The following is a 27,081-nucleotide window of genomic DNA, read 5'->3' as shown; positions in this document are numbered from 1 at the left end:
TTATCAATAACAAGTATATGCCAACAAATGGCCCACCAAGAAGAAAAAGACGCATTCCTAGAGATATACAACCTACTAAGACTCAATTATGAATAGAAAATAAAAACAGACCAATCACCACTAAGGAGAGTGGATCAGTAATCAGAAACCTTCCGACACAGAAAAACCCAGGACCAGACAGCTTCACTGGTGAATGTTACCAAACATTTAAAGAAGAACTAATGCTAATCCTTAAACGTTTCCGAGAGAATAGGCGATGGGGGAACTCTCAAGCCCATTTTATGAGGCCAGCATCATTCTGATACAAAAGTCAGGGTAAGACACTAGAAGAGAAGGAAACTATAGACCACCATCCCTGATGAATATATACTAAAAACTTATCATCAAAAATATTAGGAATCTGAATCCAACAGCATATATTAAAAGGATCCAACACCATGACCAAGTGGGATTTCTTCCTGGGTTACAAGAATGGTTCAACATATACAAATCAATCAATGGGATACACCACATTAATAGAATAAAAGCAAAAATCATACGAGTGTCTCAATAGATACAGAAGAAGCATTTGACAAAATATGGCATCCTTTTATTTTTTTTATAATAAACCCTCAAAAAATTGGTTATAGAGGGAACATATCTCAACCAATAAAGGCCATATGACCACCTTTGACCAGCCCACAGCCAACATCATACTCAAAGGCAAACATTGAAAACTTCCAGGCACAAGACAAGGCTGCCCTCTCTCACTGCTCTTTTTTCCCCCTTAATATCTATTCTCCAGGCAGGAATACTGGAGTGGATTGCCATTTCCTTCTCCAGGGGAGCTTCCTGACCCAGGGATCAAACCCAGGTCTCCCGCACTACAGGCAGACTCTTTACCGATTGAGCCATCAGGGAACCTAATATCTATATCTGTATATTCTTTGTTGAAGTATAATTGACTCACAGTGATTCAGTGCACAGCAACATGATTCAGTGATAAATAAACATGTGGATTATTTTTCAGATTATTTTCCATTATTGGTTATAAGATATTGACTATAGGTTCCTGTGCTATCCAGTAAACTTTTGTTATTTGTTGCATATCTATTTTTTAAAATAAGATATATAGCATTCTATTAATACTAAGTCCAAAAAGTGAAATAAAAATGTCTAATTTTTGAAATAGGCAAAAATTCTTTAACTTTTCTAAAATATTTATATTATACATACATATATATATATATATATATATATATATATATATATATATATACACAAGAGCTTTTCTACTATGCTGATTAAAGCCTTGAGAAAGAACATAAAAAAAGAAGAGATGGAGAAATTGGAAAAAATAAACTAAATGAAATGGGAGCACTGAATATGAAATGAAAAAGTGAAACAAACTAGATAAAAGTAAAAGATAATCATATAGTCCAGTTGTTTTTAAAAATGGTTGCTCATTAGAAACTTATCTGGAGCTTTGGAGGAAAAAAAGCAATACCTGGGTATTTTCAGTTTTCAAAAAATTCCAGGATAATTCTGATATGCATCAGGATTTTAAAAAGTGATTACAGTTTTTTTAAAAAAAGTGATTACAGTTTTTAAATGGTAATTTGGTGATATAGAATTCTATTATTTTTCTATTGAACAATCATGAAGTGAGTAATAGTCACATAATCACAATAGTAAAAAATGTTCATCAGTTTTCTCAATCGATAGCCAGACAAAAAATAAGAGATAATTACAATTGCAAGTCATAATGGGAACATGACTAACCTAACAAGATAAAATAATTATATATGATTTGGGGGGTCAAGCAGAGTGACGTGGTAAGTGGAAGTGCATACATGCACATGGTTTCATCTGCCCAGTCAATGTCTTTTGGTTGGTGCATTTAATCCATTTATATTTAAGACACTTATTAATATGTATGAGCCTATTACCATTTTCTATTGTTTTGAGTTTATTTTCTGTAGGTCTTTTCCTTCTCTTGTGTTTCCTGCCTAGAGAAGTTCCTTTAGCATTCGTTGTAAAGCTGGTTTGGTAGTGCTGAATTTTCTTAACCTTTGCTTGTCTGGAAACCTTTTGATTTCTTCATCAAATCTGGAGGAGAGCCTTGCTGGGTAGAGTATTGTTGGCTGTAGATTCTTCCCTTTCATCACTTTAAATATATCATGCCATTCCCTTCTGGCTTGCAGAGTTTCGGTTGGGAAATTAGCTGATAGCCTGATGGGAGTTCCCTTGTAGTTATTTGTTGTTTTTCCCTTGTCGCCTTTAACATTTTATCTCTGTCTTTAATTTTTGTCAGTTTCATTTTTGCGAGTCTCAGTGCCTTCATTCTTGGGTTTGTCCTGCCTGGGACTCTCTGTGCTTCCTGGACTTGGTTGACTATTTCTTTCCCATGTTAGGGAAATTTTCAGCTATTAGCTCTTCAGATATTTTCTCAGGTCCTTTCTCTTTCTTTTCCTTCTGGGCCCCCTATAACGTGAATGTTGGTGCATTTAATGTTGCCCAGAGGAAAGCCTTTGACTGTGTGGACCACAACAAACTGTGGAAAATTCAAGAGAAGGGAATACCAGACCACCTGACCTGCCTCCTGAGAAATCTGTATTCAGGTCAAGAAGCAACAGTTAGAACTGGACATAGAACATCAGACTGGTTCCAAATTGGGAAAGGCTGTATATTGTCACCCTGCTTATTTAACTTATAGGCAGTCTACATTATGCGAAATGCCAGGCTGGATGAAGCACAAGCTGGAATCAAGATTGTCAGGAGAAACATCAATAACCTCAGATATGCAGATGACATCACCCTTATGGCAGAAAGTGAAGAGGAACTAAAGAGCCTCTTGATGAAAGTGAAAGAGGCTGAAAAAGCTGACTTAAAACTCAACATTCAAAAAATGAAGATCATCCAACCTGGGCTGGTGATCTGTTTCACCCTTGATAATATACATGTTTTGATGCTGTTCTCTCGAAACATCCCACCCTCGCCTTCTCCCAGAGTCCAAAAGTCTGTTCTGTACATCTGTGTCTCTTTTTCTGTTTTGCATATAGGGTTATCATTACCATCTTTCTAAATTCCATATATATGCGTTAGTATACTGTATTGGTCTTTATCTTTCTGACTTACTTCACTCTGTATAATGGGCTCCAGTTTCATCCATCTCATTAGAACTGATTCAAATGAATTATTTTTAATGGCTGAGTAATATTCCATGGTGTATATGTACCACAGCTTCCTTATCCATTCGTCTGCTGATGGGCATCTAGGTTGCTTCCTTGTCCTGGCTATTAGAAACAGTGCTGCGATGAACATTGGGGTGCACGTGTCTCTTTCAGATCTGGTTTCCTCAGTGTGTATGCCCAGAAGTGGGATTGCTGGGTCATATGGTGAGACAAGTGCTCGGGGCTGGTGCACTGGGAAGACCCAGAGGGATTGGATGGAGAGGGAGGTTGGAGAGGGGATTGGGATGGGGAATACATGTAAATCCATGGCTGATTCATGTCAATGTATGGCAAAAACCACTACAATATTATAAAGTAATTAGCCTCCAACTAATAAAAATAAATGGAAAAAAAAAAAGAAAAAAAAAACCCAAAAACGAAGATCATGGCATCCAGTCCCATCACTTCATGGTAAATAGATGGGAAACAATGGAAACAGTGAGAGACTTTATTTTTGGGGGCCCCAAATCACTGCAGATGGTGATTGCAGCCATGAACTTAAGAGACGCTTGCTCCTTGGAAGAAAAGTTATGACCAACCTAGACAGTATATTAAAAAGCAGAAACATTACCTTGCTGAGAAATCTCTGTCTAGTCAAAGCTATGGTTTTTCTGGTAGTCATCTTTGGATGTGAGAGTTGAACCATAAAGAAGGCTGAGCACTGAAGAATTGATTCTTTTGAACTGTGGTGCTGGAGAAGACTCTTGAGAGTCCCTTGCCTTGCAAGGAGATCAAACCAGTCAATCCTAAAGGAAATCAACCCTGAATATTCACTGGAAGGAGTAAACTGAAGCCCCAATACTTTGGCCACCTGATGCGAAGAACTGACTCATTTGAAAAAACCCTGAGGCTGGGAAAGATTGAAGGCAGGAGAAGGGGACAACAGAGGATGAGATCATTGGACGGCATCACCAACTCAATGGACATGAGTTTGAGCAAGCTCCGGGAGTTGGTGATGGACAGGGAAGCCTGATGTGCTGCAGTCCATGGAGTCACAAAGTGTCAGACACAACTGAGCAACTGAACAACAAGAAAAAGAGGTCTCTTAGGCATCGTCAGTTTTTTTCATTCTTTTTTCTATATTCTGTTCTGCAGCAGTGATTTTCACCATTTCGTCCTCCAGGTTATTTAGCCATTTTTCTGCCTCAATTATTCATTGATTTCTTCTAGTGTATTGTTCATCTCTGTTTGTTTGTTCTTTAGTTCTTCCAGGCCATGGTAAAAATTTCTTGGATCTTCTCCATTGTTTTTCTGAAATCCAGGATCATCTTCCCTATTGTTATTCTGATTTCTTTTTCTGGAAGATTGCCTATTTCCACTTCATTTAGTTGTTTTCTGGGTTTTTATCTTGTCCATTCATCTGGGACACAACTTTCTGCTTCTTCGTCCTGATTAACTTTCTGTAATGTGGTTTTTGTTCTAGCCACTGTGGGATTGTGGTCCTTCTTACTTCTTCTGTCTGTCCTCTGATGGAAGAGGCTAAGAGATTTGTGTAAGCTTTCTGATGGAGGGACTGGTGGTGGGGAAAACTGGGTCTTGCTCTGGTAGGCAAGGTCTTGCTCAGTAAAGCTTTAATCCAATTATGTGCTAGTGGGTGGAGTTAGACTCCCTCCCTGTTAGTTGCTTGGACTGAGGTGACTTAGCCCTGTGGTCTGTGGACTGTATGGTAGGGTTAATGGTGACCTCCAAGAGGGCTTACACCAAGGGAGACCTTCCAGGACTGCTGCCGCCAGCGCCCCTGTCCCTGTGATGAGCCCCTGCCAACCCACACCTCCACAGGAGACCCTCCAACACTAGCAGGTAGTTTTGGTTCGGTCTCCTGTGGCATCTCCGCTCCTTTCATCTAGCACTTTGTGTGCACAAGATATTGTTTGTGCCCTCCAAGACTGGAGTCTTTGTTTCCCCCAGTCCTGTGGAAATTCTATAATCACATCCTGCTGGCCTTCAAGGTCAGATTCCCTGGAGATTCTCAGTCCCTTTGTCAGATCCCCAGGCTGGGAAGCCTGACATGGAATTCAGAATCTTCGTAACACTGGGAAAACTTCTTTGGCATTATTGTTCTCCAGTTTGTGGGTCGCCCACCTAGCAGGTATAGACTTTGATTTTATCGTGATTGCGCCCCTCCTACCATCTTGCTGCAGCTTCTTCTTTGTCTTTGGATATGGGGTATCTTTTCTTGGTGGGTTTCAGCATTCTCCTATAGATGACTGTTCAATTGCTAGCTGTTATTTTGGTGCTCTTGCAAGAGGAGATGAGCACACGTCCTTCTACTCCACCATCTTGAACTGGATTCTCTCACTGCTCTTATTCAACATATTATTGAAAATCCTAGCTAAGAAATCCGACAAGATAAAGCAATAAAAGACATCAAAATTGGAAACGAAGAGGTAAAAATTGTCATTATTGGCAGATGATATAATCTTATGTATCAAAAATTCTATTGACTCATCCAAAAAACTGCTGGAACTTAAAAAAAAATTATGTAAAGCTACCAGATATAAAATCAATATACAGGGCTTCCCTTGTGGCTCAGTGGTAAAGAATCTGCCTGCCAATGCAGGAGACAAAGGTTCAATTCCTGATCCAGGAAGATCGCACATGCTGCTGGGCAACTAAGCCTGTGGGCCACAACTAGTAAGCCTGTGCTCTAGAGTCCAGGAGCTGCAACTACTGAAGCCCACATGCCCAAGACCCATGCTCTGAAAAAAGAAATGCCATCAAGAGAAGCCACCACAATGAGAAGCCCACATACCACAACTAGAGAGTAGTCCCCATTCTCTGCAACTAGAGAGTAGTCCCCATTCTCTGCAACTAGAGGAAAACCCTTACATCAACAAAGACCCGTCACAGCCAAATAAATAAATACAATTTTTTAAAAAGAGAAAGAGAAAAAAAATTAAATAAAATCAACATACATACAAGAAGTATGGTATTTCATAAAAATAGATACATAGCCCAATGGAATGCTATAAAGAGCCCAGAAATATATGGTCAACCCCATGTATATGGTCAAGTATTATTTCTTAAGAGAGCTAAGAACAATCAGTGGGGAAAGTTTAGTTTCTTCAGCAAATTATGATGAGAAAACTAGGTAGTGACAGGCAGAAAAATGAAATTGAATCTGTATCTTATACCACTCACAAAATTAACTCAAAATGGGTTAATGACTTAAACATAAGAACTGATACTGTAAGACTCTTAGAAGAAAACACAGGTGGTAGTCTTCTTCACTTTGGTCCCAGCAATGATTGAAATCAAGCTGGAATCAAGGTTGTTGGGAGAAATATCAACAACCTCATACATGCAGATGATATCACTCTAATGGCAGAAAGTGAAGAGGAACTAAAGAACCTCTTGGTGAGGGTGAAAGAGGAGAATGAAAATCTGGCTTTAAGCTCAACATTCAAAAAACTAAGATCATGGCATCCAGTCCCATCACTTCATGGCAAATAGATGGGTAAAAGGTGGAAACAGATTTTATTTATTTATTTTAAAATGACAGGTTTTATTTTCTTGGGCTCCAAAATCACTGCATTTGGTGACTGCAGCTATGAAATTAAGACACTTGCTCCTTGGAAGAAAAGCTATAACAAGCCTAGACAGCATATTAAAAAGCAGAGACTTGACTTTGCTGACAAAAGTCCATATTGTAAAACTATGGTTTTTCCAGTAGTCGTATATGAATGTGAGATTTGGAACATAAAGAAGGCTGAGCACCTTTGATGCTTTCGATACTTTTGAATTGTGGTGCTGGAGAAGACTCCCAAGAGTCCCTTGGACAGCAAAGAGATCAAACCAGTCAATCCTAAAGAAAACCAACTCTGAATATTCAGTGGAAGGACTGATGCTGAAGCTGAAGCTCCAGTAATTTGACCACCTAATGGGAAGAGCCAACTCACTGGAAAAGGCCTTGATGCTGGGAAAGATTGAGAGCAAGAAGAGAAGGGGAGCCAGAGAATGAGATGGTTGGATGGTATCAGTGACTCAATGGACATGAGTTTGAGTGAACTCTGGGAGACAGTGAAGAACAGGGAAGCCTGCCATGCTGCAGTCCATGGGTTCACAAAAAGTTGGACTTGACTTGGCAACTGAACCACAACTATAATGATTGTTTTGGATAGGGCACCAAAAAACACACGCAACAAAAACAACAAGAAACAAGTTAGACTACATCAAACTAAAAAACTTCTGCATAGCAGAAGAAACAATCAACAAATCAAATGGCAATCTATGGCATGGGAGTAACCATGATAAGGGCTTAATATGTAAAATACATATAAAGGTATACAACTTAGTAGAAAATAAACAACCCAACTAAAAAGTGAGCAGAGGAACTGAAGAGTCATTTTTCCAAAGAAGGCCTCCAAATTGTCAATATTTACATGAAAAGGCTCTCAATGTCACTAATCATCAGTTAAATGTAATTCAAAACAATAATGAGCTAGTGCCTCACACCTGTTAGAATGGTTGTTACAAAAAAGATGAGATAGCAAGAGTTCAAGGCTGTGAGAAAAGGGATGCTTGTGAACTGTTGTGGGGAATGGAAACTGGTGCAGTCACCAGGGAAAACCGTCTCTGTACTGCCTATTTAAAAATAAAATTACAAGCCCTGGAACCCTCATTGCTGGTAGAAGGGGACTATGGCACAGCTCCTTTTGTACTGAGATCATACCAAAGGGGAGGAGAGTGCTGGGCACAGTGCCCAGATACTCACCCAGTGGGAAACAGTCAGGGGATCAGAGAGCCCACACAGAAAGCTGTTTGGTGTGGTCCTCACGCCAGAAGGTCATCCTTTCTCCCAGCTCCCAGAGACATAGCTCCACTAGGAGGTACAGGCTTATGCCCTTTGTCTTAACCAGCTATGAGCACCAGCCAGATGCATAGGAGGAAGGGAATGCAGTGTACATAGGTGGGGTCTGCAGTTAGAGTTTCTGGAGTTGGAGGTGGTTGCTTGATGTCAGTCCACTTCCAGTCATGTGTGTATCGGCAAGCATATGTTCATCCATATGTTTTTTCACTTAAAAAAAAAATGTAAGAGACTTCCCTGGTGGTCCAGTGGCTAAGACTCTGAGCTCCTAATGGAGCAGGATTGAGTTTGATCCCTTGTTGGGGAACTAGATCCCACATGCCACAGCTAAAAAGATCTTGCATTAGGAGAGGGTGAGATGTATGCAAAGAGTAACGTGGAAACTTACATCACCATATGTAAAATAGATAGCCAACGGGAATTTGCTGTATGGCTCAGGAAACTAAAACAGGGGCTCTGTATCACCCTAGAGGGGTGGGATGGGGAGGGAGACAGGAGGGAGTTTCAGAAATGAGGGGATGTATATGTACCTATGGCTGATTCATGTTGAGGTTTGACAGAAAACAGCAAAATTCTGTAAAGCAGTTATCCTTCAATTAAAAAAAAAAAAAATGATCCTGCATGCCACAATGAAGACAGAAGATCCCGTGTGCTGTAACTAAGTCCAGGCACACCATATATATATATATATATGTAAATTTTAAAGTTGTGAAATACTGAAAGAAATAAAATATAAAACTACCATACTACACAGCAATCCCATGTTTGTATATACATAAAAGGGACTAAAAACAGGATATTGAAGAGATCCCTGCACTCTGAAGGGATTATTGTGTTACCAACCAGGTTTCTTGGACTCCTTGTGCTAAGTTGCTTCAACCGTGTAACTCAGTATGACTCTATGGACTGTAGCCCACCAGCCTCCTCTGTCCATGGGATTCTCCAGGCAAGAACATTGGAGTGGGTTGCCATGTTCTCCCCAGGGGATCTTCCCAATCCAGGGATCGAACCTGCATCTCTCTTGCATTGGCAGGCAGGTTCTTTTCCACTAGTGGCACCTGGGAATGCACTCCCATGATTATCCCAGGAAACACCCAGGTTTCTTGGACTCTTTAATCAATAGGAATTTACAAGAGGCCTGACAAGAAATTTACACAAGGGTTTATTGGGACTCCTGCTGCAGCAGGGGGCAGTGAGAACAAGTGGCAGGTGCCCTTGCTCATGCCCATGTTTGTCCAGGTGCAGCACTGCAGCAAAGGGTCTCAGGTTTCAAGTCCCAGCCTGTCTCATTCCCCTCTGAGTGACTTCACATTCTTATTCCTAAGGGGTAAGGGGCCACAGGTCTATTCTCCTGAAACTTCTTCCTGCTGGATGGGGGCCGCAGACCCTAGCCTATCCTATAGGTGTAGAAGTCCTTCACTGACTGCCAAGAACCGGTAGGGGCCTGGGCTACCCTCTGCTGGAATGGGCTGAATTCCTTGAGCCCTCATGAAGCTTTCCTGCAACTATTGGAGCCTAGAAGACACAAGCCTAACCAAAAGGTTAAACAGACAAGGGCCCAAAAGAGCAACAACTAAGGGGCCTAGGAAGGGAAGGAGCCAGGTTAACTGTGGAGGACTTTCCTGTTGACCAGAGAGTGATGGTGATGTTGCCCCTGCCAGAACTGTGAAACCATTCTGCCTGGGCATGCTTTTCCTTAAAATTAACGCCTATCTGTCCTGTCACATTGGTCCAGGTGCAGCAGGAAGCATTAAGTACCATGCAAAGTCCACCTTCTTCTGTCAGGAGGTTGTCAAGAGCCAGATCATTGTCAGGAACTGCCTTAGCAAAAGAAACACTAGAGGTCTTAAGTTCTGTTAAGGCTTGCCCTGTGTGTTCTGTCATAGAACCCAGCTGTGTGGTAAGATTTCTGCATTGCCTCACGACAGGGAAAGACTCCTCATGGAGCTGCTGGTTCCTATGCCCAGTTCTGCCCCGCCAACGTCATTGCTAGTGCTCTCTGGTTTTGGCGGTGAGCCGGAGTGTTTCTGTTATAGATAAAAGTCCCTCTTATCCCTCCAACTCCTAGAGTGCACTCTCCTATGTAGTGGACATTATTTATGCATTTATAGGCTGTAGCTTGGTTGGAAAATGACAGGGCTTGGCCATAATTCCACAACATATGATGGTTTGGATATCCACAGAAGAAAACAAACCCTACAGGGGTGCAGACCTGAATTTCTGTCTCACAGTTGTTAAGACTGGACAGTTCCTGAAGGACATAACTATTTTTAGTACTTAAACAATTAGGGGACAGCAGAACATTATATCAATAATGAAGTATGTAAAACTCAATGTTTTTAACAAGATGCTTGTGTATGATCCTGCCAGCTCCATAGGCCAGATCACTGTTTGCCTAGAATCCTGCAGATGGGCAGAATTGGATTGAACAGATGGATGGGATGTTTCCCCTTCCATGGTGTTTAAGGAGATGGGGCCATAGTCTGAAACAGGACACCAGTTGGTAAGGTTTTGGATACAGTTTATCCCTATAAAACAGGCAGGATCTCTGGTGAAATTATGTTTCAGGGGGTTCTGGGGGTGTGTGACACAAATGCCATTTGTGCAGTTTCACAAGTGCCTTGGGCTGGTTGTATGGGTGAGTCAAGTTAAAGCACTGGAATAGTCCCCTAGATGGAGAAGGCAATGGCAACCCACTCCAGTACTCTTGCCTGGAAAATCCCATGGGTGGAGGAGCCTGGTAGGCTGCAGTCCATGGGGTCGCAAAGAGTCAGACACGACTGAGCGACTTCACTTTCATGCATTGGAGAAGGAAATGGCAACCCACTCCAGTGTTCTTGCCTGGAGAGTCCCAGGATGGCAGAGCCTGGTGGGCTGCCGTCTATGGGGTTGCACAGAGTCGGACAAGACTGAAGCGACTTAGCAACAGCAGCAGTCCCCTAGAAGGTGCAAATGTGACTAGCAGAGGTCGAGGGGTTGGCATTTGTCCCCAGTGTAGATTGTTAATCACCATTGGACCTGGCAGGTTCAGGGGAAATGCAGGAGAAAGGCCAGTAGCCAGTTGGGGGTGTTGTATCCAGTATTCTTTTCAATGCTCCCCTTCAGACGATTCTAGAAATGGTGACAGGTGAGGTTTCTTGTCACTGTCCTCTAGTTACAGGGACTAGTACGGGGGGCAGGGTTGATAGGATGAGCGTGTCTGTGTGGGATGTTTCCCTCACACCCAGCATGGACAAAGGAGCTGCTTCCCCGGTGTGGGTGGCTTAGCAAAGCAGTAGAATGCAGGCAAGAGTTACAACAGCAAGAATGTCAAATAGGAGTCCAACCCAGCACATCATTTTACTTATCTATTGATGTTGTTCAGTTGCTCAGTTGTATCTGACTCTTTGTGACCCCATGGACTGCAGCACACCAGGCTACCCTGCCCTTCATTATCTCTCAGAGGTTGCTCAAACTCATTTCCATTGAGTTGGTGATGTCCTCCAACCATCTCATCCCCTGTGGTGCCTGTCTTGAATAGGTCTCTCAGATTTTCCACTGGCTCACAGGTAGGTTATTCTTCTGTTGTGACTCGTGGTGTTTTTGGAGGTGAAAGCTTTAGTCTGAACAAATGTACCCAATTAGATATGCTTTGCAGTTTGACAGAAGTGGGCATGACAAAATATGGTATAGGGATCCTTCTATTTTGACAATAGTTGGTCTTTGGGAGACCCATCTTTCAAAGTTTTAAGAAATTTATCTCTGGGTTTATTTCTGATGGAACTGCTCCTTCTGCTGTATATTTATTGGAACTGGCAGTGCCTTGTGGGTATCCTCCTGAATTGCTTTCTGAACTAGCCTTAGATTAATAGTATATCACAGGGCATGGTTTACTTCCTCTTCTGGTAGAATGTCAGTAGTAAGAAAAGGTCTCCCACAGGTCATTTCAAGTGGGCTTAGTCTCAGACCACTCTTGGGGGTTACATGGACGCTGAGGAGTACAGTAGGAAGCAAGGTGGTCCAGAGTGCATGAGTTTCTTGGCAGAACTTTGCTAAGGTTTTCTTTAAAGGATGGTTCATTTTCTCTACCTTCCAAGAGGTGTGCAGCATCTAATCTATCCCTAGGGCCATTATGAGTCCCTCTGGTTTTGCCTATAAAAGAGGGTCTGTTATCACTCTGCAGGGACTTTGGAAATCCAAATTGAGAACTTACTTCTTTTATAAGCAGTTACAGGCTTCGTTCCCTGGAGAAGGAAATGCCAACCCACTCCAGTATTCTTGCCTGGAGAATCCCACGGACAGAGGAGCCTGGCAGGCTATAGTCCATGGGGTCGCAAGAGTCGGACATAGCAACTAAACCACCACCACAGGCTTCATCAGACTTTTCAGATTGGGTGGGAATGGCTTCAACTCATCCTGTAAAAGTATCAGTGAACACAAAAAGATATTTATATCCTGATTATGGGGGCATTTGGGTGAAATCTAACTGGCGTTCTTCCCAAAGGTATGTCCCATGATGTTGAACTGGCCTGAGTAAAGAAGTGCGGAATTGGGTAAGTCTCTGGGTTATTATGGACACATAAATCACAGGCAAGCATCACTTGTTTTTACTGTTCTTTTAAGCTCCTTTGCAGAAAAAGCCTTTTGTGCCAAGTCCTATAGTACATCTCTCCCATAGTGGGTGGCATCATGTAAGCTCTTAGTGAGTTTCCATTGTTGGGCCTCAGGGATTAGAAACTTTAGTTCAGTTCAGTTACTCAGTCGTGTCCGTCTCTTGGCAACCCCATGGACTGCAGTACGCCAGGCTTCCCTGTCCATCACCAACTCCCAGAGCTTGCTCAAACTCATATCCATTGAGTTGGTGATGCCATCCAACCATCTCATCCTCTGCTATCCCCTTCTCCTCCTGCCTTAAATCATTCCCAGCATCAGGGTCTTTTCCAATGAGTCAGTTCTTTGCATCAGGTGGCTAAACCATTGGAGTTTCAGCTTCATCATCGGTCCTTCAAATGAATATTCAGGACTGAATTCCTTTAGTATGAACTGGTTAGATTTCCTTGCAGTCCAAGGGACCCTCAAAAGTCTTCTCCAACACCACAATTCAAAAGCATCAATTCTTTGGCACTCAGCTTTGTTTATAGTCCAACTCTCACATCCATACATGACTACTGGAAAAACCAAAGCTTTGGCAAAGTAGCGTCTCTGATTTTTAATATGCTGTCTAGGTTGGTCATAACTTTTCTTCCAAGGAGCAATCGTCTTTTAATTTCACGGCAGCAGTCACCATCTGCAGTGATTTTGGGGCCCCCCAAAATAAAGTCAGCTACTGTTTCCACTGTTTCCCCATCTATTTGCCATGAAGTGATAGGACTGGATTCCATGATCTTAGTTTTCTGAATGTTGAGTTTTAAGCCAAATTTTCACTCTCCTCTTTCACTTTCATCAGAGGCTCTTTAGTTCTTCTTTGCTTTCTGCCATAAGGGTGGAGTCATCTGCATATCTGAGGTTATTGATATTTCTCCTGGCAATCTTGATTCCAGCTTGTGCTTCATCCAGCCCAGCATTTTTCATGATGTACTCTGCATATAAGTTAAATAAGCAGGGTGATAATCTACAGCCTTGATGTATTCCTTTTCCAATTTGGAGCCAGTCTGTTGTTCCATGTCCAGTTCTAACTGTTGCTTCCTGACCTGCATATAGGTTTCTCAGGAGGCAAATCAGGTGGTCTGGTGTTCCCATCTCTTGAAAAATTTTCCACAGTTTGTTGTGATCCACACAGTCAAAGGCTTTGGCATAGTCAATAAAACAGAAAGAGATGTTTTTCTGGAACTCTCTTGCTTTTTCAATGATCCAGCAGATGTTGGCAATTTGATCTTGGTTCCTCTGCCTTTCCTAAATCCAGCTTGAACATCTGGAAGTTCATGGCTCATGTACTGCTGAAGCCTGGCTTGGAGGATTTTGAGCATTACATTCCTAATGTGTGTGATGAGTGCAATTGTGTGGTAGTTTGACCATTCCTTGGCCTTGCCTTTCTTTGGGGTTGGAATTAAAACTCAACTTTTTCCAGTCCTGTGGCCACTGCTGTTTTTCAAATTTGCTGGCATATTGAGTGTAGCACTTTCACAACATCATCTTTTAGGATTTGAAATAGCTTCACTGGAATTCCATCACCTCCATTAACTTTGTTTGTAGTGATGCTTCCTAAGGCCCACCTGACTTCATATTCCAGGATGTCTGGCTCTAGGTGAGTGATCACACACCATCGTGATTATCTGGGTCATGAATATCTTGTTTGTATAGTTCTTCTGTGTATTCTTGCCACCTCTTCTTAATATCTTCTGCTTCTGCTAGGTCCATACCATTTCTGTCCTTTATTGTGCCCATCTTTGCATGATATGTTCCCTTGGTATCTCTAATTTTCTTAAAGAGATCTCTAGTCTTTACCATTCTGTTGTTTTCCTCTATTTCTTTGCATTGATCACTGAGGAAGGCTTTCTTCTCTCTCCTTGCTATTCTTTGGATCTCTGCATTCAAATGGTTATATCTTTCCTTTTCTCCTTTGCCTTTAGCTTCTCTTCTTTTCTTAGCTATTTGTAAGGCCTCCTCAGACAACCATTTTGCCTTTTTGCATTTCTTTTTCTTGGGGATGGTCTTGATCACTGCTTTCTTTCCAATGTCACGAACCTCCATCCATAATTCTTCAGGCACTCTTTCTATAAGATCCTATCCCTTGAATCTATTTGTCAGTTCCACTGTATAGTCATAAGGGATTTGATTTAGGTCATACCTGAATGGTCTAGTGGATTTCCCTATTTTCTTCAATTTAAGAGTGTTTGGCAATAAGCAGTTCATGATCTGAGCCACAGTCTGCTCCTGGTCTTGTTTTTGCTGACTGTATAGGACTTCTCCGTCTTTGGCTGCAAAGAATATAATCAGTCTGATTTCGGTATTGACCATCTGATGATGTCCATATGTAGAGTCTTCTCTTGTGTTGTTGGAAGAGGGTGTTTGCTATGACCAGTGCGTTCTCTTGGCAAAACTCTATTAGCCTTTGCCCTGCTTCATTCTGTACTCCAAGGCCAAATTTGCCTGTTACTCCAGGTATTTTTCGAGTTCCTACTTTTGCATTCCAGTCCCCTATAATGAAAAGAACATCTTTTTGGTGTTAGTTCTAGAAGGTCTTGTAGGTCTTCATGGAATCATTCAACTTCAGCTTCTTCAGCATTACAGGTCAGGGCATAGATTTGGATTACTGTGTTATTGAATGGTTTGCCTTGGAAACAAACAGAGATCATTCTATTGTTTTTGAGATTGTACCCAAGCACTGCATTTTGGACTCTTTTATTGACCATGATGGCTACTTCATTTCTTCTAAGGGATTCCTGCCCACAGTAATAGATATAATGGTCATCTGAGTTAAATTCACCCATTCCAGTCCATTTTAGTTCACTGATTCCTAGAATGTCAACATTCACTCTTGCCATCTCCTGTTTGACCACTTCCAATTTGCCTTGATTCATGGACCTAACATTCCAGGTTTCTATGCAATATTGCTCTTTACAGCACCAGACCTTGCTTCTATCACCAGTCACATCCACAATTGGGTGTTGTTTTTGCTTTGGCTCCATCTCTTCATTCTTTCTGGAGTTATTTCTCCTCTGATCTCCGGTAGCATATTGGGCACCTACCAGCCTAGGGAGTTCATCCTATCTTTTTGCCTTTTCATACTGTTCATGGGGTTCTCAAGGCAAGAATACTGAGGTGGTTTGCCATTCCCTTCTCCAGTGGACCACATTCTGTCAGACCTCTCCACCATGACCTCTCTGTCTTGGGTGGCCCCACACGGCATGGCTTAGTTTCATTGAGTTAGACGACTGTGGTCCATGTGATCAGATTGGTTAGTTTTCTGTGTTTGTGGTTTTCTTTCTCTCTGCCCTCTGGTGGAGAAGGATAAGAGACTTATGGAAGCTTCCTGATGGGAGAGACTGACTAGGGGGAAACTGGGTCTTGTTCTGATGGGTGGGGCCATGCTCAGTAAATCTTTAATCCAATTTTCTGTTGATGGGTGGGGCTGTGTTACCTCCCTGTTATCTGACCTGAAGCCAAACTATGGTGGAGGTAATGAAGATAATGGTGACCTCCTTCAAAAGGCTATGAAATCTGCTATGATTTCATTAGAAACTTACCCTCCTTTTTATGCCAGCCTGTGCTTCCTTTTTCATAGCCCCACTTCTCAGCATGTTCTTACTGCTGTGGGGAATACCTGGGGAGGCTAGGGGGTTCAGGGGGCCAATCACCAGAGGCGTAACTTGTTCAGGTTGCCGCAGTCAAGCTGCCTGTTTTGCAGTTTGATCCACTTTGCTGTTTCTTTGGCCTACAAAGGATCCATCCCTCCCGATGACCCCTGCTATGGACTACTGCTACCTTGGTTGGGAGCTCCACTCTTTCTAAAAGAACCAGAATCAAATCTTTACATTTTGGGGGAAATTTCTAGTGGTTAAAATTTCAGTTTCTTTCCAAATGGCAGCATGAGCTTGTAGCATGTGGAACCTACATTTAGAGTCAGTAAAAATATGCAGTTTCTTATCCTTCCCTAATTGCAAAGCTCTCCTTTGTGCAATTAGTTCAGCCTTCTGGGCTAGCGTCTGGGGTGGTGGGGCCTAGGCTGCTATGATTTCATCTCGACTAACCTTGGCATACCCTGCCTTTTAGGTTCCTATTTCTATAAAACTGCTCCCATTAGTAAACCATTTGACTCCTGTCTGTCAAGAGGTTCATCTAGAAGATTGGATCCACTATAGTAAGTTTGGTCTATGGTCTCTATACACTGATGCAGTTAGTCTGTACTTTTGACTGCTGGAAGCAGAGTTGCTGAGTTCGGTGTTTGGCACACCTTTAAGGTACTGTCAGCGATGTCCATTAGGCAGGTCTAATATCTTTTTAACTTTTCTCCTGTCAACCAATGATGGCCTTTGACCTCCAGCACAGATTGTACCCAATGAGAGGTTAACACAACTAAGTGTCATCCCAGGGTGAACTTGAAGGCCTTATTAACCAACAGGTCTGTGGCTGCTACTGCCCACAGGCAGCTTGGCCTCCCAAGGCCACTAGTCCAGTTGTTGTGAAAATTAAGTCACTGGCCGCTGATCTGGTCCCAGCTTTTTAGTCAGGTTTCCTAGTGCTGTCCCTGACTTCTTATGAACATACAGGGTAAAGAGTTTTCCAAATTTGGAAGCCCCAGTGCTGGTACTCTACTCAACTCAGGCTCTAGAGTCTCAAATGTCCACTGGTGGTCCTTATACCATGGAAGGGCTTCCCTTTCTCCTCCCTTTAAAACCTCGTAGGCCATAAGACCATAATTTGGAATTCAGATATGACAGAATCCAGTCATTTTGAGAAAGCCTCAGGTTGCCTCTTTGTGCCTGAAGATAGTAATGAACTACTTGCTGTTTTTGATCTATGGCCAGGGCTTGTGCTTATGGGGGTCAAAACAAATCTTAAATACTGAACCTTTTGCTGTGAGATCTGAGCCTTGATTTGGGGAGATTTTATGTACCATTCTTGTAAAAAAATTTAGGACCTTAACAATATGTTGATCTGAATCTTGCATTGTCTCACTACTTATCAATAAATCATAAAAATATTGTAGGCGAGTCCCTTCTCAAGGCTTAGCCCCCTTGATGATGCTTTTCCAACAAGATGGGGGCTGTCTTCAAAGCCCTGTAGAATCACTGTTCAGGTATATTGGGTAGCCTACAGGGTGCCAGGGTCCCTCCATTCAAAGGCAAAGAAATTTGCGCAATCCATCATCAAAATCAGCATTCCAGGAAAACAAAGTTTTCTTAGGAGAGAGAGAAACCAAGTCTAATCTTGCACCAATCTACACTTAAAATCCATTTACCTAAATAAATTTAATCTAGTCTTAGAAAGTTCTGACCATGTACAAAACTTTTCATAAACCTCCTGCAACTTTCTGTATTCATATTATCCTGTCTTTCACTTTCTTTTTTATCCAGAAACAACCAGCTCTAGGACACCCACCACTTTTTCCCTCATACCTTGCCACTCCTCATACCTTCTTCTACCAAAAACATACTTTCAATTTTCCTTGTATACAGAAATATTTCCCTTATAATTGTTAACTTTAAAGCCTTAATCTCTAGGAAAAACTAAGAAACAAGTAAATGTTTGTCATACTAGCATTTCCTGACTGGAATATCCCATACCCTCCAGGAACATGTATTTTCCCAAGAACAATTTCTTTCCTCAATGTAGGTACAGGACATGTGTTTAATAAATCAAAATATCTTTAGTTTCTCTCTTGTAAGGAGACAAAGCAAATAAATTTAGACCTATTTAGCAATTAATATTCCAATATTTTATCTTACTTGGAATGGCTTGGATATTCAATGAGTTCCCATCTTTAACTTTAATTTCAAATTACCAAAATCTGGAGGGACTATTTTAGATGGGAATTTCCAAAACCAAATTATTCCTATAGAGTTTACCAAAAGTCCTTATCTCTGTTACATTTCCTTAAAAGTTTCATCATATCAGGTGATTTTCCTTGTTGACAAATTTTATAGCAGAAACAATATGCACTTATTGGTTTCAAGTAACTGAGTACAATAAAAAATATTATACTTATTGACTTAATACTTAATGACTCTAAAGACAAGTCTGTGTTAATTAAATCCATAAGCTTAAGCTAGCTCTAATGCCAGATATTAATTTATTCCTATTTCCCAGATCACATTAATCTGAAAAGTACCCTGGTGAGTTTCTTTTATATTTCTGAAAATGTATATACATGCTTAATGTCCTTTAAGCCAATTAAATATGCTCATTTATAAGTTAATTTTTACATAAACCAGAACCAGAGATAACATAGTTTTCCTGATTGAATTTTAAAAGTCTGAGAGACTGCAGATGGATAAAATGGCTCCTGAGAGCCCAAGCAAGACACTTACGTTGTAAAGGCAGAGAGAACGGCCAGCTGCTCCTGTGGGCTGTGCTTTCATGCCAAGCTTTAGACGCTGCGCCATGCCCACAGTGTGGCAGGGCCTCGCAGGGCTATTCGGACTGACGTAGATACCTGTAAATAAATAAGCTGTACATGAAACAGAGGCTCTTTCGAGTCCACTGACTGAGACTCAGCATGTGGCCAGTGACAGACTCTTAGAGACACAGGCGGGAAACAGAGATGGTCTCGCTGCGAGGCGGCCTCCAGAGGACTCTGTCCAGCCCATCATCCCTCAGCCTTCTGCAAGCTGGAGTCGGGAACAAAATAGAAAAGCACTGGGTGGGGGGAAGTTGTGAAACAGGTGACCCAACAGAGAGAGTCTCCAGGGTGAAAAGGGACAAGAGTGTAGGTGTGAGGACCAAGGCAGTGAAGAAGGGAGAAGGGACAAAAAGACTGAAAAAAGAGAAAGAGAGAGTTTGCCATTTCAACCCAACCCTCTTGGGTTCTATTCACCAAGGGACCAAGGAAATCCTGCATTTGCGACAACATGGATGGACATGATGAGGCCATTATGCTAAGTGAAATAATGAACAGAGAAAGATAACAGATAGATAGATATCTATCTATAGATAATAGATAAAGAAAAAGAAATAACAGAGAAAGATAAATACTGCATGGTATCACTTTCATGGCTGGATTAGAGGAAATAGGGAGGGGTGGGTAAAAGGGTTTTGTTGTTGTCCAGTCGCTCAGTCATGTCCAAATTCTGTGACCCCATGGGCTACAGCCATTCGGTTATAAGATGAAGAAGTTCTGAGGATGTTATGTAAAGCATGCTGACTATATTTGATAATACTGTTATATAAATAAATTTATTATTATTAATAAAAATTATTAAGAACAAATATTTTCACCAAAAAAATATATATGTATGTGTAGTGATGGATGATAACAAATTAATTAGAAGGGGGAATACCTTAAAAACATAAATGTATATCAGATCACCACAATATACACTTTAAATATCTTACAATTTTGTTTATAAATTATACCTCAATAAAGTTGAAAAATAGTAAAATATGAGAGAAACTGTAGCAGGGGCAAAGCTAGGTCTTTGTGAGGATTGGCCTTTTTCTGGTTCATTTTATTCAAAGGCATAGCTTTTGAGGAGTCTAAAATTAGAGTACTGGGTAGTTAAGAGGACTCTTTGCCTGGCTGGGCCTTGAAAAATTGACTAATTTCTTTAAGTTTGTGTGGGACTTTCCCAGTTTTGCACCAAATATCCTGCATCCTTAGAAACCCCTCAGTCCCAGGAAAACTTGGGCAGTGGGTTCAAGCCTTAAACTCAAACTTCTACGCATGAGATGGCTGAAAACTCTGGCGCTCTGTCTTAACTGGTCATCATGAGTCAGTAAATGCCAGAAGGGCTAACGGGATACCTAGTGTCCCCAAAGACACCCAGATCATTTCCATGGTCAGATTTTAAAATTTGCTTTTACTTTAAGTCTTTTACTAAATCTTTCAGAAACTATCATCGTTCAGGGCTCAGCTCAAATATCTTTTCCAAAAGTGACCTACGTAAAGTGGCCATATTCTCAGGGCTCATTCTCTAAGAGATCTATGACATGTTCTTTATGGCTGTTATTTGTATCTCAAATTATTCACTTGATTATATGCTTTCTGTCTGACTAACCCTAATCTAAGTGTCTGTTCAGTGATATGAATTCTTAAGAGCACAAACTTTGTCCAGCTTGTTTGCTTCCACATATAGAAGGCTTCCCTTGTGGCTCAGACAGTAAAGAATCCACCCACAATGCAGGAAACCTGGGTTCGATTCCTGGGTTGGGAAGATCCCCTGGAGGAGGGCATGGCAACCCACTCCAGTATTCTTGCCTGGAGAATCCCATGGACAGAGGAGCCTGGCGGGCCCCAGCCCACAAAGAGTCGGACACGACTGAGTGACTAAGCACACACACAGGCTATCTAGAACACTTTCTGCAATTCCTAGGTCCTAAAGAAACACTTGTTGAATCTGTAAATAAATGGATGGATATTTCCTGCTGAGTTGTGTTTTCAGAGTTTCTCAAGACCTTAAGGCTGCCTCACTGAAAGTTCAGTTCAGTTCAGTCACTCAGTCATGTCTAGCTCTTTGTGACCCCATGGACTGCAGCACATCAGTCTTCCCTGTCCAACACCAATCCCGGAGCTTGCTCAAACTCATGTCCATAAAGTCAGTGATGCCATCCAACCATCTCATCCTCTGTCGTCCCCTTCTCCTCTTGCCCTCAATCTTTCCCAGCATCAGGGTCTTTTCCAATGAGTCAGTTCTTCACATCAGGTGGCCAAACCATTGGAGCTTCAGCTTCAGCATCAGTCCTTCCAATGAACACCCAGGACTGATCTCCTTTAGGATGGACTGGTTGGATCTCCTTGCAGTCCAAGGGACTCTCAAGAGTCTTCTCCAACACCACAGTTCAAAAGCATCCATTCTTCAGTGCTCAGCTTTCTTTATAGTCCAGATCTCACATCCATACATGACCACTGGAAAAAACACCTTTGACTAGACGGACCTTTGTTGGCAAAGTAATGTCTTTGCTTATTTATATGCTGTATAGGTTGGTCATAGCTTTTCTTCCAAGGAGCAAGCATCTCTTAATTTCATGGCTGCAGTCACTGTCTGCAGTGATTTTGGAGCCCCCCAAAAAGTAAAGTCTGTTTCCATTTTTTCTATTCGCCATGAAGTGATGGGACCAGATTCCATGATCTTAGTTTTCTGAATGCTGAGTTTTAAGCCAACTCTTTCACTCTCTGCTTTCACTTTCATCAAGAGGCTCTTCAGTTCCTCTTCACTTTCTGCCATAAGTGCCATGTCATCTGCATATCTGAGGTTATTGATATTTCTCCCAGCAATCTTGATTCCAGCTTGTGCTTCTTCCAACCTGGTATTTCTCGTGATGTACTCTGCATATAACTTAAATAAGCCGGATGACAATATACAGCCTTGATGTACTCCTTTTCCTATTTGGAGCCAGTCTGTTGTTCCATGTCCAGTTCTAACTGTTGCTTCCTGACCTGCATGCAGGTTCTTCAACAGGCAGGTCAGGTGGTCTGGTGTTCCCATCTCTTTTAGAACTTTCCCCAGTGTGTTGTGATCCACACAGTCAAAGGCTTTGGCACAGTCAATAAAGCAAAAGTAGATGTTTTCTGGAACTCTCTTGCTTTTTCAATGATCCATCGGATGTTGGCAATTTGATCTCTGGTTCCTCTGCCTTTTCTAAAACCAGTTCGAACATCTGGAAGTTCATGGTTCATGTACTGTTGAAGCCTGGCTTGGAGGATTTTGAGTATTATTTTGCTAATGTGTGAGATGAGTGCAATTGTGGTGTAATTTGAACATTCTTTGGCATTGCCTGTCTTTGGTATTGGAATGAAAATGGACCTTTTCCAGTCCTGTGGCCACTGCTGAGTTTTCCAAATTTGCTGGCATATTGAGTGTAGCACTTTCACAGCATCATCTTTGAGGATATGAAATATCTCAGCTGGACTTCCATCACCTCCACTAGCTTTGTTCGTAGTGATGCTTCCTAAGGCCCACTTGACTTCACATTCCAGGATGTCTGGCTCTAGGTGAGTGATCACACCATCGTGATTATCTGGGTCATCAAGATCTTTTTTGTACAGTTCTTCTGTGTATTCTTGCCACCTCTTCTTAATATCTTCTGCTTCTGCTAGGTCCATACCATTTCTGTCCTTTATTGTGCCCATCTTCGCATGAAATGTTCCCTTGGTATCTCTAATTTTCTTGAAGAGGTCTCTAATCTTTCCCATTCTATTGTTTTCCTCTATTTTTTAAAAATTGATCACTGAGGAAGGCTTTCTTCTCTCTCCTTGCTATTCTTTGGAACTCTGCATTCAAATAGGTATATTTTTCCTTTTCTCTTTTGCCTTTAGCTTCTCTTCTTTTCTCAGCTACATTGGAAGTTATGTCTCAGTAAATAACTCCCTCCTGACAATCTGGGTTTCCTTCCCCAGTGGACTGAAACTGAATCATTTAGTGAGACTACTTGTCCAACTGGTTTTTCACAGGTAAACCAAGGAGCAGGAGCACAAGACAAGACCCAGAAGTTTATCTTACAATAAACTTTTGTCTTAGAAATCACTATGAAACTCACAGCTCAACTGCCCATGAACATCTTCATATGTCCTTCAGAAAGTCATGCAGGAGTGGCTTTATGTTAATGATCAGTCTGTCAAAGCAAAATGCAAATGATTATTCACCACTCTGGTGAGTGTGTGAACTAGTGTTGTGGACTGTTGATGAGCTCAGAGGGAGAGGTCAGGTACCAGGGAATCACACTGTGGCAGACTCTCATCAGTGCATTATCCCTGATTGCTGTCAACGGTCAAGGAGGCACTAAAGGAAAAATAAAACTGAAACTGGAGGCTGGTTTAAGGAGAATGATTGTGCTGTGATTGTGGTGTTTCTTATGAAGAACACCCTTGACAGTAAATACTAAGATATGATTCATAAAATACAATTTAGGGATACTTTCTCTGTAAGTTGGAAAGTATTTTACTCATAGATCTGTGGTACAGGGAACTGAAAAAGGACAAAACATTTTTTGAGTGCTTTTATAAGTCAGGTTAATAAAGTAAGATATATTAATATAAACATAATTATATGAAGACAACAACAATAGCTGTCATTAACTGGGTGAATCAGAATTCTTGGATCCATCTTCAACTCTATTCTTCCTCTCACACCGTATACTCAACCATTCTGCAAGTCCTCTTGCCTCTGTCATCAAAATACATCCATAATGTGATCATTTCCATCATCTCTAGTGTTCCCATCCTGTTCCAAGGTCTCATCCACTCTTGCCTGAATTATTGCAATGAACTTTAACTGATACTATATAACTCATTCCTAAATTTGTTGAACATTTAATGACAGCTTCAGCAAAGGCAATGTATCTTTGTTTATGAACAAGTTGAATAAAATCAAACAGCTGCTTATTTAAGCTTTTGAGTGGTGAGGGGGAAAGCCATTGTCAGTAGTGATGGGAAGAGGCAGACAATGACCAGCCAGCCAAATCCTTGCTGCATGTTTTCATAAATAAAGTTTTATTGGAACACAACAATGCCCACTTATTTGCATATGATATATATATCATATATATATGCCCATGTTACAATGGCAGCATTGAATAGTTCAAACAGAGACCAAGTAATCTGCAAAGCTTAAAATATTTACCATTAAAAAAAAACCCATCAAATTCATAGGAAAAAAAAGATTAGATATGTGGTTGCAAGAGGCAGGGGGTGCAGGGAAGGGGAATTGGAGGAAGGTGATCAAAAGGTAAAAACATCCAATTATAAGATAAACAAGTTCCAAGAATGTAACATGTGACATGACTGTGGTTAACATTGGTATTAACTATGTGATGCTCAGTAAAGTCATTAAAGAGTAGAACCTAAGTGATCTAATCACAAGGAGATATTTATTCTTGTCTTTTTATTGTATTCATATGAAATTTTGATGCTAACTGAACCTACTATAGTCATCATTTCATAATATATATAAATCAAGCCATCATACTTGATGCCTTAAACTTAATAAATACAGTGATGTGAGTCAATTATTTGTCAATAAAACTGGAAAAAACTTACTATTTGGCCTTTATGAAAAAGCTTGCCAATTCCTAAGCTATAGGACATATCTAGTATTCTATTAAAACCACTGTAATAGGGCTTGCTATGTTTACTTTGCTTAAGTCTAGCAAGTAAATTTCTATATGCACTATTCTTGAATTTCTAGAATACATGTGTAAAGAAATGTTGTCAAAAGTCAGATCAAGATTATGTTGCCTTCCCTAACACAACCCTAATTGTATTTTCAAGAAGCGTAAAACTCAGTTTCAGTGATCTGAAAATAATATCAGAAGTAATTAAATTCTCGGGCCATCACAAATTAAAATTAGTTCTCTGGCCAAATTGCAACAAATGTTCTTTGTGGCTCCATTTCTGTTACATTTACAAGTTGGATTAGATTCTTCTTTTTCTTTCTTTCTTTTTTTTTTTTTACTAAACTGGACCAATTTTTGGAAGAAATCATTCCATTCTGGAAGCTTCCTTTGAGGCACATGTTCATTTATTGCCTGATGTGAGATGATCTTACTGATGAACTATCTACATTACTCCCATGTTGGATCATCCAGTCCCAAGAGTTTAGATAGCATATATAAACTCTATATTCTTAACAGATCTCAACTTACTCACTTTCACGGCTCCCCCGACATTTCCCTGCATCTTATTTTTGTCCAGAACTATACTCTCAGTCTCCCCCAGCCTCATCTGCTTTGCTTCAGACTCCAGCTAGTTGTGGACACCCCATCCTTCTAGCATCTCAGGCTAAACAGCCTGGACTCAGCCTCAGACTACTCTCTCATATTCTGTATCAGAACTAAAAGACAATCTTATCAGTCCAAAAAATCCCCACCCAGAATCTTGTCCCTTCTCAGTATCTCCCTGCTTACCACCTCAGCCCCATCTCCTCTTCTGATAATTCACCAGCTTCCCAGTTGATCTCCCAATGCAGCAGCCAGAATGATCCTGCCAGAGCTTATATCAGACTTCTCCTCTGCTCAAAGCCCTCCACCTGTTACCAAGTTTAAGCTTGTATTACCTGCTGCAGGACTGGCTGATACATTGAGAGATGAGTTTTTAAGGCAAGGAATAGCAACTTTATTCGGAAAGCCAGCAGACTGAGAGGATGGTGGACTTGTGTCCCAAAGAACCATCTTATCTGAGTTAGAATCCAGGCTTCTTTTATAACTATTTAAGAGAGGAGGCAGTCAAACATTTTCTGGTTTTGGTCAGCCTCTGGAGGGGATGTATGAATTTCTTCCTCCCACAGTCATTCACAGGTGGGCCTGTTCAGGCTGTTTCCTGTGGGTTAAACAGAAGTATTTTAGCTTAATGCTCATTACCTGGGAGGCAGGGTTCCCAGAGATGGGCCACTATGTATAATTTAAGCTTATAGGCAACATCCCTTAAGATTGACAGCTGATCACTCCCCAAAACTCTGCAGTTCAGAAGGGAGTAGCAGGAAATATTTAAAGCAATGAAAGGGAAAAATCTATAACCAAGATTACTCTAGCCAGTAAGGATCTCATTCAAAATCAGTGGAGAAATCAAAAGTTAAGACAAGCAAGAATTAAGAGAGTTCAGTACCACTAAACTGGCTTTCCCTGGTAGTGCAGATAGTAAAGAATCCACCAGCAATGCAGGAAACCCAGGTTCAATCCCTGGGTTGGGAAGATCTCCTGGAGAAGGGAATGGCTACCCACGCTAGTATTCTTGCCTGGAGAATTCCATGGACAGAAGAGCCTGGTGGGCTACAGTCCCTGGGGTTGCAAAGAGTTGGACATGACTGAGCGGCTAACACTTTCACTTTCAAATTGGCTTTGCAACAAGTGCCAAAGGGATTCTTTGGGCAGGAGACGGAAGAGAAGGGAAAGACCTATGAAAACAAACCCAGAACACTTAAGAAAATGGCAATAGGAACATATATATAAAAAATGGCTTTAAATGTAAATGGATTAAATTCCCCAACCAAATGACACAGACTGGCTGAATGGATACAAAAACAAGATCCCAATATATGCTGTCTCCTAGAGACCCACTTCAGAGCTAGAAACATATACAGATGAAAGAGAGGGGATGGAAAAAGATATTCCATGCAAATGGAAATCAAAAGAAATCTGGAGTAGCAACTCTCATATCAGGTAAAATAGACTTTAAAATAAAGACCAGGGGCTTCCCTTGTAGCTCAACTAGTAAAGAATCTGCCTGCACTGCAGGAGACCCTGGTTCAATTCCTGAGTTGGGAAGATCCCCTGGAGAAGGGAATAGCTACCCACTCCAGTATTCTGGCTTGGAGAACTCAGTCCATGGGGTCACAAAGAGTTGGACATGACTGAGTGTCTTTCACTTTAATGAAACAACCTGGAGAAAAGGTGGTGCTCGAGAGGGGAGACAAATAGGAAGAAAAACAGTCACATTTCAGAATAATATGCAAAGATTAAAGTATACAAATGTCTAAAATAAAGACCATTACA

This window comes from Cervus canadensis, chromosome 28 (assembly GCF_019320065.1).
Source record: "Cervus canadensis isolate Bull #8, Minnesota chromosome 28, ASM1932006v1, whole genome shotgun sequence".
Lineage (NCBI taxonomy): Eukaryota > Metazoa > Chordata > Mammalia > Artiodactyla > Cervidae > Cervus > Cervus canadensis.
Note: the sequence above shows the minus strand (reverse complement) of the source record.